Below are 13,707 nucleotides of genomic sequence, written 5' to 3' on the forward strand. Positions count from 1 at the left end.
CTAACCCTAAATGTTTTTTTTATAGTTTCTATAACATGGAGCCATTTTTTATGAATTTAGCAAACCCAAGTGGGTAAATTGCCTTATTTTAAACAATGAGTGTCGTAATTCATTTGGATTGAGCTTCTAGCATGGCACACAAGAATTGAATCCCAATTGCTACTCTAATACAACCATAAATGATATTTTTTAACACTTTCTTTATGATATGAGGGAGCAATTTTTCATTAATTAAGGTGGCATATTGAATGGGTGTACTTTGACTTAATAATGAGTGAGCACCACTTGATGGGATTGATGTTATGGCAAGACACACATAAGCAGACACACATAAGCATTGGATTCCATTTGCTTCTCTTGTCCCAACACTTTCTATACCATAAAGGAGGTTTTTCATTTTTCTGGCTACTAACCCATAAGGAGATATTTTTCACTTTTAGAAATCATGTGTAGCACTTAAAATGATATCTTTTGTGAGGGCCTTGCCTTGTGTCCTGGTATTAAAAAATTATTCTCTTATCTTCTTTCCCCCCCAACAAAAAAAAGAAATCTCTTTGCTTCTTTCCTTTTTTTGCTCATCCTACTCATAAAATATATTAATGTAAGAAGTGAGACACATGATATTCCTCCTCCTCACGATGTCATCAGACATCAATCATGGGAATCAAGCTCAACACACCCAACAACAAGAGTCACTAGCATAACCAACAAGTCTGCTCACCGAGAGAGAGAGAGAGAGAGAGAGAGAGAGAGAGAGAGAGAGAGAGAGAGAGAGTTATTAGATATATACTTTTGTTACATACACGATATTTTCAAAGCAAAAGACATTTGCAATGGAGAGACTGTTTGACTGATTATCATATATTTAATTGTGCACTATGTATTCTTCTAAAAGATGATAACTAAAATAGGAACTACAAAAAGGTGCAGGGAGGAAATTTTGATTTGTGTTATGTGCATCGTTGTAAGACTTTGCATAGATTAATCTCATATGTATTAAGATGTCAGCCAACACTATGCAAAGAGACTTCCAATTTGTGCTATGATGTGTATCATTTGGAAAAGTGGATAGGGCTAATGTCTTGGTCATCAAAGTACTACATGAAACACAATATGATTACATTTAGATTAGTGATGTTAAGTTAGATATAAATTAAATTGAGCAAGTTATGATTTATGACTCAAAGAATTTAGCTTCTTTGAGAGAGGGATCGAGTCCATAGCTAGGCCATGGTTTAATAGGGCTAGTTAACACAAAGTACCAGGAGCAGCCGCTACTATTCTAATTGGTTACAAGTAGTCATCGCATGGGAGGAAAAGGTTAGCCTTTTCTTATAGTACAAGTACAAATCATGGGTTTTCACCTTTGATTGGAGAAATTAGACCTAACCTTGTAGTTGATGTGAAATGAAGGGCCACTACGACCCCCATTTGGGCAAATTTCACCCAAGAGATGGGTTGCACATGAACACACTCTTATTGGCACACTCATCCATGACTTGGATAGGGGTGCAATGGGAAGGGAAGCTCAAGTGTCTTGACCTTCAACAAACAAGTGTTTGATCTACATAAGCACAATCTCCTCACCATTATTAGACTCCTAGCTCCAACACTAATTGTGTGATTTATTTGACTCTCCATCAAGGGGATAGGAAGTTTTCTATATCACTATGGCTGGCATGCAGTGAGTTTGTTGTGTCTTCAAAAGATGCACATTAATATATGCCTTTTTTCACAAACATGCCTGGCACTATGGGCAGATACTCTAAAATAAGGCATCTGCACTCAAGTTGGCTATAGAGATTTCAAAAAATAGATGTTAAAGTCAATGATATGCATATTTTGTAGACATATTGTCTATCTACCTAAGAATAAGGCATACCCTTGATTTTATGAAGAAAATCAATACTCGGCATATTGAGCTAGGCATTGCAAAATGCATCTAAGATGATACTTTGCATAAAACCTTACACTTAGATACATGTATGGAGGCAACTCATACCTATAGACAACTAAGGGACATTGAGGATTAGTCAATAGAATTGAATCAGATCATAAAAGTAACCAGAATCAATTTAACTCAAATTAAAATACTTAATTTACTTCACTATTACTACAAACCATAGTGTCACTCACATGGGTTTGTTAGCCTCATCCACATCCTTTATTTGCCAGTGGGACTCAACTTTTCGCTGAAGGTTAATATCCCAACTACTGGAGGGGATGCTATTAAAAAATGATTAGCTAGCTTGGATTCGCAGAGTGTTATGGATTGTGCGTATCCGGAGTGGCAAATATTGGCGAAGCAGGGATCCTCTAGCATGAGGTGAAAAGTAATGTACCAACAAAGTGCTCTTTTCTATCTTATCATTCTAGACAACATTGAACAACCAACCAAAGCAAATAGAGCTGACTTGTGCTCTAGAATTCCATCACTACCACTGGAGCAGGAAACACCCTCTGAGGAAACTCTTCTTGCAAATTAGGATCCAGATATTTGGAAAGTTTCCTAATAGCATTAATGGTTGCCCAGTGCACTCTGGAATGCAGATCTTGAGATGAATTCAATACCATATTCACAAGAGGCTCTAGACTCTTGTTCATAACCTGAAAGCCTTCAGCCACACCATTACTTAGAATAATGTAAAATGATTCACAAGGCAAGTCTTTTTAGCAAGATCCCAACTCACCTGATCCATCCTTCTGCAATCTCATCCATCCAAGGTGATCAATGCAACATGGCGCTTCTTCCAATCCTGCTCTGAAAGTGCACAAGCAATAAAGATGGTATTACCACCCATAAAATTGCCAATCAATATAAGGATTCTTGATTGTTGCTCTGCCTAACATCCTCAGCTTCCACTTCTACAATGTGCTAAGATGCATCATCCTCAATGTCTACCAACAAAAGCTTCCCAATGAATTGTAGCAACTTGGGCATCGTCCCTAGAGCTCTTTTTCGAACTTCATCGAGCGTGATCAGCATCTTCTATTTATAGCCACCAATTGTATTTGTAGAAAATGAGGTGTCGAACAGGAAACCTTGAAGAGCTTCCTAGACCATAGTTTCCTCATGCATATCCAAAGCTTGAGTTGAAGTTTGCATCATCCCTAATGAAAGATCTTGGAAATTAATTGCGATCCTACAGAGCTTTAAGAGCATATGCAAGTGTGCCTACAATTGAGGCCCCATGTACTTAGGAAGCTACCCAAAAATGAGCCAAACTCTCACTTTCAATTAACTAAATTTGCATTCACACATGAACATAAGCATGGGGGGAGCTTCGTCCATTGGGCATCATAGGGAAAAATGGCTACAACAAGAGCACTCTTCACATTTTGGCCAGTGTCCTCAAAGTGAACTGAGACCATAAAGCGAGCTACTTCTGGAGAGCATGGTAGCCATGGAATGGACATCAGGTAGGGCCAAAGCTTGAATAATGTAGACGAGCTGGAGTACGTATCGACATGCCAAATGCAGTAGAAGTTTGAGAGCTACTTGGCTTGGCCATGACTTGCATGATAAGGGATCCAAATCAGGAGGCATCACACAAAGGAGGGCATTGATTTGGGATTCTACTACAGTTGAGGATGCATACATGGCAACTAAGGAAAATGTGATGCTCAGTATCTTGTGCTTGTTAATTGTTAATCAAGGAGTGATTGTTGAACAGGCTCCTCCTTTTGCTGATGATTCACATCATCCCCCAAGAAACTTGGCAGGACCTCGAGTCTTGTTGATTATTTAGTGGTCAATTTACTCTAGAGTTCTTTTTGGTTATCAATGGTATGCTCCTTGGGGTCGCCGTTTCTCAAGAGAGCTGGGAGCTACTGAGGACTTTGTTTTTGGATGATGACCTACTGAAGCTTCTAAGAGGGGCATCTAGTAGATGAAAGTTGTGGGAGAAAGGGGTAAAAAGAACATGCCCTATACTTAATTTGTGAACTTCCAAAAAAGGAAGGACCACAACCATTGAGTCTTTGTTGATCTCTCACTTGCTAAATACCAATTTTTTGGGGCATCTCTATGGCAATCATTCTATGATTGTCAACATGCACGAGATTAGATTATCCTTCCTTCTTGTCATATAATGAGATTTTTTAATCCTTCTAGCTGGTCATCCCTCTCTTTGGGACTAGATTATCAATGGATTTCACCACACGAAAAAATGTGTATTTGTGTGTGTGTCTGTTGGGGGGAAGGAGGGGGGTCCTACTTTTTCCATTTCCCCTTTTTTTCGATGCTCTTGGGAGCAATCTTTCTTTGATTGTCTACAAATTCTTTACATAGACTATAATGTATAGTTGTCGGATAGTGAGATCTTATGTTGATGTACTCTTGAGCTCCCCATTTTGGGGAAGCTACTACGTAATATAAAGCATAAAAAATTTCACCAAAAAACAAAGTGTTTGGGGTTCATTGCATAGATCATGAAATTTTGAACATTTTTCCTTTTTACAGCTCCTCAATCTGAGATAAGGAGCAAAAGTTATGACCCCTTCTGCGTAGGCTCTCCAAGGGTATTCCACCAACAGAATAGGGTTGGGGGGCAAGCTCTTCAAACCATATTCCTCTAGAAGAATACACTTAGAGGGTTTATTAAAAAAAGTATTATATTATTTTCTTAGGTCATCCTGAGGAACTATAAAGAGGATATTTGCTCAAAATTTCATGATCCAACCAATGGTGAAAGGAAAAGAAAGGATTTTTGAAAGTGATAAAATAAGTCATCACTTGGACATTATATATGTATATTATATAAAGGTATAGTTATATCTATATCTATTTATTAGTATTTCATATTTACTTACATATTCCTTGAAACAATTTGGATTTTTTTGCTCTCCAAAAATGACATGAGCCTATATATTTTGACCCCTCCTACCTTTTGTTTGCTCGTCGCTCGGGAGTTTTGCCTCGAAAAATGGAAACCCCCGGTTCCACTCTTATGGAGATTGTCAAGCACTCTAGGCATGGCCATAAGAGCCTTAGATAGCTCTCTATGGAGTACCTCTATTTGCCAAAAATGCATGGTGTTCTCAATGTTTTAAATATTCACATTCATATTTTGACACATAAGGGAAAGATGATGCTAGAATTTTTGCACGGTAATCAGCCTTGGGCTACCATGCTGAATCATTTGATTTTAATGTTGACTACTGCTACTTTTGAGCACTAGCATCCAAACCAATGGAATTTTATTCTACGACACATTGATGGTAGAGTTAAGGGTTTCCCTTTTGCCTCTACAATGCTTTCAGATTGGAAACTACTTCTTTCTCATCTCAAATGGCAAGGTGGCACCTCTTGGAAGGAAATTCTTTGCATGCTAAAAGTTTGATTTAGTCGAAGGGGTTCGACCCTCCCCTTGCCTTGCAAGAACCCAAGTGCCCTTATTTCATTTCATTCAAAGTAATATAATTGGTGGGTGATGTGCTACATCTGGATGGTAAATTGACCTCTTTTCCATTGGTGGTTAAACAGTATGGTTTGGGGCTGCATTATAGAAAGTTTTGGCATTCTCTTTCTCACATGCTTCAATATATCTTACCAGTACCAAAGTTGGAGCTTTCTTTTTGTCTCACAGATTGGGCTCTGCACTGCTAGGACTTAGGCACTTGTCCTATACAATTGGTTAATTTAATAGTAGCCGGTTTGTATAGGGTTTTGAAGCTTCCACCTTGGGTTCCAGATTGGGGGAATCAGATTTGGTCTAGGAATCATCATGCCAAGTGGTGGCACAAAAGATTGAGACAGCTTTGGAGCTGTAAATTGCCTCTTCACCAACATAAATTTCTATGGCAGGTGTTGTTATGGGTTATTCCATCTAGTCAACTCCTAGCACATAGACGTATTGCTCTTGTTGTTTGTCATAGATGTCTAGCTCATAGGGAATCATTGCTCCATCTCTTTTGGCATTGCCCTATCAGTCAGATAGATTCCTCTGTCTACTTGTCTTATATTGAAATCTTTTGATTGTCTTAGTGCACGTCAGATAGATTCCTCTGTCTACTTGTCTTATATTGAAATCTTCTGATGTTTGTAATGGCATGTTCCCACTTTGGGAACTACTTCTTGTAATATATAAAAATATGGATTCCACAAAAAAAGAAAAATGTGTGTGTGTGTGTGTGTGTGTGTGTGTGTGTGTGTTTGTGAATACGTGGCTAGGCAAATGCAACCTAAATATAACTATAGATAGAGAGACAGATAGATAGATAGATTTATAAACACATGTAACACATGTATATAAAGGCATAGGTGCAAGCATAAGCATGTGTGTGCAAATTCGTATGGTACATGTGTGAGGATGTGAACACCTGGCATGATGTTGTATATAGAGGCACTCTTATTTAGACACAACATATTGAACATTTTGAAATTCACATGGAAGCATGTTGGATGTCCATTTATCCTTGAAAGAGTAAGAAAAGAGATATTTTGTACCTCAAATGTAAATGCTAAGGAAATTATCAAAGCATCATACATGTAGTCAGTTATTGCTATACCATGGGCTAGATACCTATAGATTCATGTTTGATCTAATTCATTTTATTACAAAAGTAGTGAAATTGACCAAACAAAGGAAATGGAGAGCATACAGCATGATGTAGTACTCATTTTTTGTGTTCATATTATAAAGTCATTCAATGTGTCATCTTTGTGAAAGGGTGAATGCTCTTCAGCAACACAAACTTAGAGAAACCAACACTAGTAGAAGGCAACTTTTGGAACTGTCTGTATATAATTTAATGATGACACTTTTACAAACTCACCCGACCAAACCACCTCTAGGGCCGATTACAGAGCTATTGTTACAATATAAGCTATTCAACTTTTGCAAGAGTTGTTTCATGGATTTTACCACCTTCACATCTGGCAATGCTTTCTTGTAATCGTAAGGCATGAACATGGCCTGACATAAAATCTTCAAATATAGCTCATTGTTCAATATTCCAACCACCTTAATATTGAGATTGGCATTTAAAAATGCATTCTTCTAGGATTTTAGAAATAGCCATCTCTAACCTAATTGTACTTAGATGAGAACTATTTGATTGTCAGAGAATCAATGTAAGGCCATAGAAATTCATTACCTAGCTGCTTGTGCACATCATGGTCTCGGCCCCCCCCCTTGTTTTTTGCTCCATCTTCATACCACTCTACCACAATTTCCCTTTTGACTTCTCTCATTTTTTTGTAGTCATCAACCTAACCATGACCTGTTTGTGTTTGCCTGTTTCTCCAACAATTCCTAATTACCAATTTCAATTTGGTTTTCCTAGGATACAAAATTGAGATAACACAATTGCTGCATCAAAAAATGATGCTTGTTTCCTTCGTTGATTATTTGCCAAAAACTAGCTTCTTATCTCAATCTTGTTGCACCTTTTCATATCGATGTGTTTAGGCTTTGACTTACACTAATGTTTATCATAATTACAAAAAAAAAAGAAAAATTACAACAAGCTGAATAGTAAAACTGTCCATAAAGCTAGCCTAATGCCAATGTAATCATATATTTTAACATTTGGCTAGAAAAAGGTCTCTCTCTCTCTCTCTCTCTCTCTCACACACACACACACACACACACACACATGCACACACTTTTTTGGGGTGAAATCCATATGTATTATATTACAAGAAACTATGAACTGTCCCCACAAAAAGGGGGACAAGCAATTACAACATCAAAAGATCTCATTATAGGACAAAAAATTAGGTGAATCCAGATCTCATGCATGCAGGTAGTCAAAGAATGATTGTCGTATAGAAGCATGGAAGAAATGATACTTAGACAAGTCAGGGTCACCAAAGACTCTATGATTATGGCTCTTTCCATAGAGTCCATAGTGCTCAAAATGGGACTCAATGAAAGAAAAGATCGACTGAATCCCTACCTAACAAGATGAACACCAAAGATCCTAAATACCTTGCCAAAAGTAGCTATAGGGAAATGAGTTGTAAGTCATAAGAGGAAATCACAAGAATTAGGGCAATGCCAAAATAAGTGAGGCATAGATTCCCACAAGGATAAACATCAGCAACAATCAGTAGGAGCAATGTAACGGTATGCCAACAGCTGTCCAAACAGAAAAACCCCAAGGAGAACTCTATAAAAGAAAACATGTTGCTGACGAAGCGAAAGTTTGCAATCCCAAGTTTGCCTCAACCGTTTCCTCCACCAACGCGGAGAAGGTGTCATAGCCCTAACCTGATTTGCATGGGTTGACACCCATGAAGAAGGCTGCAAAACCTTATAAAGAGAGGCAACTATAACATCTTCCAAAGGCAACGATCGACAACTAGGGACACTTTAGTGTAGTACCCAGTCTTTGAGCTGATCCATAATCTCAAGATGAGGTAAAGGATGGAAATCATCAAGCATTTGCTGCAATAAATGCCAAATTGATGTATAATGTTGTCCCAAATCAAAATATTTCTTGGTTACCAATGGAAAGGAGAAAACCATGCCTGCATCACTAAGCCCATCATTCATAAGAGAAATGCAAAGAAAGTATGATCTTCGGGGTTCTTGCACTGCCAAAGGACGCGTAAACACCTTAGACCAATGAGAGACATTCATCCTACAAGGAGTTGCCAGCAGCTAGAATATCCCTACCGTTCCATTTAAGATGAGTTAGTCTATGTTTCCAATCCCAAAAGAAGCCAAAGACAAAGGGATAGTCGTTAACTATTCCAGTAATATGCCATAAGAGAAAGTCACAATTCCAATGACCAAGAGCTCGAGAAGACAAACGGCAAAGCAAATGCTGCATTGTAAAAATCCAAGGTTGATCACCTTGTATGAACTGAAGCATCATCTTGCCTTAAATGAGCTAACAAATGCAAATGAATATTCAGAATGTTCAATTCCCCATGCATCTTTGGAGTGCAAAGATGATCCAGCTTTACGGCGATGATGGGATTGTCAAAAAAGTTCCATGAGAGAAGACATGAAAAATGAAATGTCTTGCTTTGAAAGCATCATCAAAGGTATGTAGAAGTGTATATAGGCAATGAGGATCAATGAGGTAGATAGAACATGCAAGAACCAGGTAGCAAGCTTCCAATATTCCAGTTTTTTCTTCAACTTTTCAAGTACCCAATCCATATGTTGGCACCTAAAAATTGTCCACCCTAAAGGATAACCTAGATGATGCACCAAATTTGTGGGCAATACAATTTCCCCAGGCTATAAAAGACGATGCCGGTCCTTCAAATGTAGCGGAAGAGGCTTGGATTTATGAAAAATAACTTGTAAACCAATACAAGGAAAGTGTACTCATAAGACAAGAAAAATCCCCCTATGTATTGCGAGGATTGAAGAAGGAATCATCAGCATATGCCTATGCAATGAGCGACTTTGCCCCATGGATCTCCAATCCATGCAGTGCACCTATATTAACTAAATGATCTATGTATACAAGCATGGAATGAGTAGCAATCACATTAAATAAGGCACTAAGTGGACAGCCTTACCAAACCACAGTTGAAAGATTCCACTCATCAGTTATATCCCTACTTAGAATGGCTACAACATTACTATCCTGATAAAGCCAATAAATGAAGTTTTGCATTTTATCCCCAAATTCTAGAGCTTGCATGGTTCATGAAATGAAGTCCCATTGTACCCTATCAAATGCCTTAGCAATATCAACCTGCATCAAATGGACATCTTGCTTTGTGTACTTAGCATATTCTGGTTCCCACATACGCATTAGCAATATTATCTAAAATGTCTACAGAGAATGAATCCATATTGGGCAGGATGCAGCCCCTCATGCAAAAACCCCTTAATCCAAATCACTATCATCTTAGCAACCACCTTTTATAAATGACAGGCATGAGTGTGATAGGCCTCCAGCTAGCAAACGTGTCACATAACTGTTTCTTAGGGAATTATTTAATTAAGCCCTTATTCCAACTGGCTGGCATATGGTATGTTTCTCACACATGATTAACCATATATAAGAGTGCAAGTGAAATGGCATCCCAAAATTGCAGGTGATTAACCATGTATAAGAGTGTAGGTAAAAGTCCATCCTATTCAAGAGCTTTCCATCTACCATATGATTTGATAGCATCCTTTAACTCTATTTTTGTGAAAGGAGCTTTAATCTCCATGGCCCATCGAGAAGATATAATTGGACTGACATGTCAAACAAGTTCTTGTTGTGTAGCCCTCACAGCAACTGAGGAGGAACAACATGCCACACTGATGAGAAGAATGAGTAACACATGCCTGAGCAAGTTGTGCTCGCAAAAGAGTCCAATTACCATCTGCATCTTTAATCTAGCAAATATTGTCACATTGCCTCTAAAAATGCAAACTTTTAAAGAATTCCTTAGAAGAGAAGGCCCTTTGCTTGGTCCTAGTTTCCCACTTCTCAACTTCCCTTTTATCATTGCACTGCAAAAGATGCCTAGAGAAGAAGCTCTGTCAAGGCTTGATAGGTATTTTTAACATTGACCACCTCCTCCTTAAGGGAATGTATATAATTCTTGCCATAGTTTTAGATCACATGTTGCGTGCAAGTGACAAAGATAATCCATGCATAATCAACATCCATGTGACAATGTGTCCATATGGATCAAGAGCAGCATGCGCCATAGCTTGAAAAGCCTCATGCTGTAAATAACCATTATTTATATCAAGAAGCCTCCTATTAGGCAATCTAGCATTTTGTGTGCCACAAAAGGACAGTTCTAACCACAGTGGATCAGTGTCCACATGTGGAAAAGTATAGTCAGCCCATGGAACGTAAAAGCATCACTGATGCACATGAAACATATACCAACGAACCAAACAGGCACAATAGGTGGAGTGCACATTATGCTAAAATGTAAAGCCAAGAAATAATGCTCGTTTCACTTTCCATAGGTCAACAAGATTGAAGCAAGAAAGTAGTTACGACCACTTCTCTCATTCTAAGGCAAGCATGTGCATGTGTCTAGAGGTATTGTCTCCTATGGTTGAGGTGCATTATTAAAGTCCCCGCATACTATCTCCAAGGATCGTGTAGCATAGCCTGTCAAATCAATACCCTGCGATGTGATGATTGCGGGGCATAGACAGAGGCAAATTCATAAATCTCTCCTTGCAGAAGACATTGTGTAGCAAGCCATTGACAATCTCGGTCATTGTAGGACACATCAATGCTTAACTAGAAAAACTCTCCAAAAAAGGAATTCTCTCTTGCATAAAAGATATCGTATCTTGCAAAATGTCACGTCTATCCAGAATAGCAATGTTGATTATGTTCTGAAGGGCGACTAAATCGGGCTGCAATTTTTTGACATATGCTCATACTATCTTATTCGAGGGCGATACCATTGCCTATCTCAGGAGGGACTTGGTTTTGGGCCTCTCTCCCATCTGATCCACTTCTAGGACTAGGTATGTGTCAATTTTACATCAGTCTATATCTGATGGAGATGCAATGACATAGAGAGACCCTGTTGCACTAGATTTGAGAGGGAGGAGGCAGTGACACATGAGACTATGATATATTGAGCTCAATGACATATCACAGATTTTCATACTTTTGAGTCTGCCCCCGAGCCTGACGAAGTGGAGAAGGAGATAGATGATATGAGGACAACATGGATCAATGGGATACGGCTATGGCAAGCACAGACGTAATGAGAGATGTAGAGATGGACCAAGATGCACATGATGGAGATTCAACCCATTACAACTGTACTTGGAGGGGATCGCTCGACTAGAGGTGTCACTCTCGATATGGCCCATCGGATACAGAGATCACAAAGACCATGCCCCCTACCACAAAGAGAGATGACCCAGCAGATAAATATACCAGACATTTTCGCAACCCAAGGAGAGCCACCATGACACCTGGCTATGTATTTTGATTTTGAATCAGAGATTGACTACTAGTTTTGTTTATTGAAGCTTCAGTTTTTATAAGTTTAGAATAGTACTCCACAAAGGGTCTTAATGAGCCCTCTACTTCAGCCCACAATGGATTTTTTGTGATTGTACTTTGTCTCATAGGCCCAAAAGGCCTCCTGACGATGGTAATACTTCACATGTGACAACATTATGGAGATGACAATTGGGAGCAGTCCCATGATCTCATCATCTACAATGGCCTTCAGAGATGGCCATCATCTAGGGGATTCACCTTTTTTCCACATGGCGGTGGGACTAACACAAAAGAGTTCCCAGTGGGCCCATTAGCTTTTGTCTCACAGATACATGACCTTATAGTACCCTCCCCCCCACTTGGAGTTGACCACCCATATATAGCCTTCTATGTCCTTGCTACTCTGCCCATACCCAAATCCACTTTGATATTCCCCTTATCCAGTATATTTGAGTCACTTAGCCAAAGAGCTTCTGTGCCTACTGGAGGATAATTTAGACCTTGCCCACACCTCAGATACCCTTATCACAGTGGTATTGGATGCTACCACCAGATCCTTTCCTACGACCTGATCCGCATAGGCTAGAGATGGGGAAGATGCCTCGAAAACCCTTGGTTTGATGAGGAGTATAGAGACGTGAGCCCACCTCATAGCCTTGGGTCAGTTGACCTCATCTAAGGCACAACAAATCTTCTAACGGCTGACACGCCATAAGAGGCAAGCTTTCCTCACACACAGGATGGATGAGATCATCAGATCATTTCAAGGAGGAGACCCGACTACTAGATGGGGAGTTCTTTCGGAGGGGAAGCCACCCATTCCTATTGACCCAGGGGTATGGAAAACCTATGCATGCTCCTTATATGATCTCTTAAGGCAGGCACCATCGGATATATCCTCTATGCCCTAGTCCACTACTTGTAAATTGTTTACCACATAGAATGAGCAGGCTACACTCCAGCGGCTCCACTATTGGACAGCACAAGATCATGAGAGCCATATGCTTCACTACGGATGTTGCAGTTTGCCTCTAAACTAAATCTTGATTCATGAGGGCATCTTCTAGATGTGGAGTAAATGCACAGATATAATCTTTTCCCATCTCCCCAATATACTCAATTAGAAATGAGAGAGATTTCAATACCCCATGTTCAACATTCAACTCAAGAACCTTGTATTCATACATAAGATCTGGCAAGATGGTGAATGAGGAACAAGTTTCAGCAACAATAACAATGGCCACAGTGGTGCAGACTCGATTTTGATGCTCTTGGACTTTTAAATTGTTAAGAAGAGTAGCTACTAGGACATCTTGTGGACCAATAGCTTTAGCAATGTATTCACAGTGGCCCTCTTGATCCCTTTTTTATGAGCTTTAAGCATTTCAAAGAGCTCAAAACATATTCTCATCCACTCTCGAATTGGCACAAACTCAGATCAATGCAATTCTCTTGAACCTTCTCATGTATATTCTTTAAAATTGGCGTTAAATGCGAAAGCAAGTCCTTGATGGGAGGAGTCATTCTTGTCATACCAATTATGTTTACAATGTCCTTTAATGCACCCAATATGGACCCTAGAACTTTCAAGTACTCCTCCCCCAAATATTCAAATAAAACCACACCAAGATGACCCATAAGCTTCTCCTAAGAGCATTACTTCATTACAACTGCAACCCAGGAGATAAGATTAGCTGCTTGTTGCCTTAGTTTTGCACTCTTAGTATTCGGCCGCCACTTGATCGTGCAACATATATGGGGTAGATATGGTTTAACACATTGGCCTAAAGCATTCACTACTGCCCAAAGCCATTA

At 39.2% G+C, this 13,707-nt stretch overlaps 1 pseudogene; it reads right to left on the reverse strand.

The window, feature by feature from the left end:
• Positions 1 to 2,421: 2,421 nt before the first annotated feature.
• On the reverse strand, positions 2,422 to 13,416 carry LOC147885502 (uncharacterized; annotated as a pseudogene).
• Between the last annotated feature and the right edge of the window lie 291 nt (positions 13,417 to 13,707).

This window comes from Dipteris shenzhenensis, chromosome 25, assembly GCF_047967505.1.
Source record: "Dipteris shenzhenensis isolate YYH24624 ecotype China chromosome 25, Dip_SZ_1.0, whole genome shotgun sequence".
Taxonomy (NCBI): domain Eukaryota; kingdom Viridiplantae; phylum Streptophyta; class Polypodiopsida; order Gleicheniales; family Dipteridaceae; genus Dipteris; species Dipteris shenzhenensis.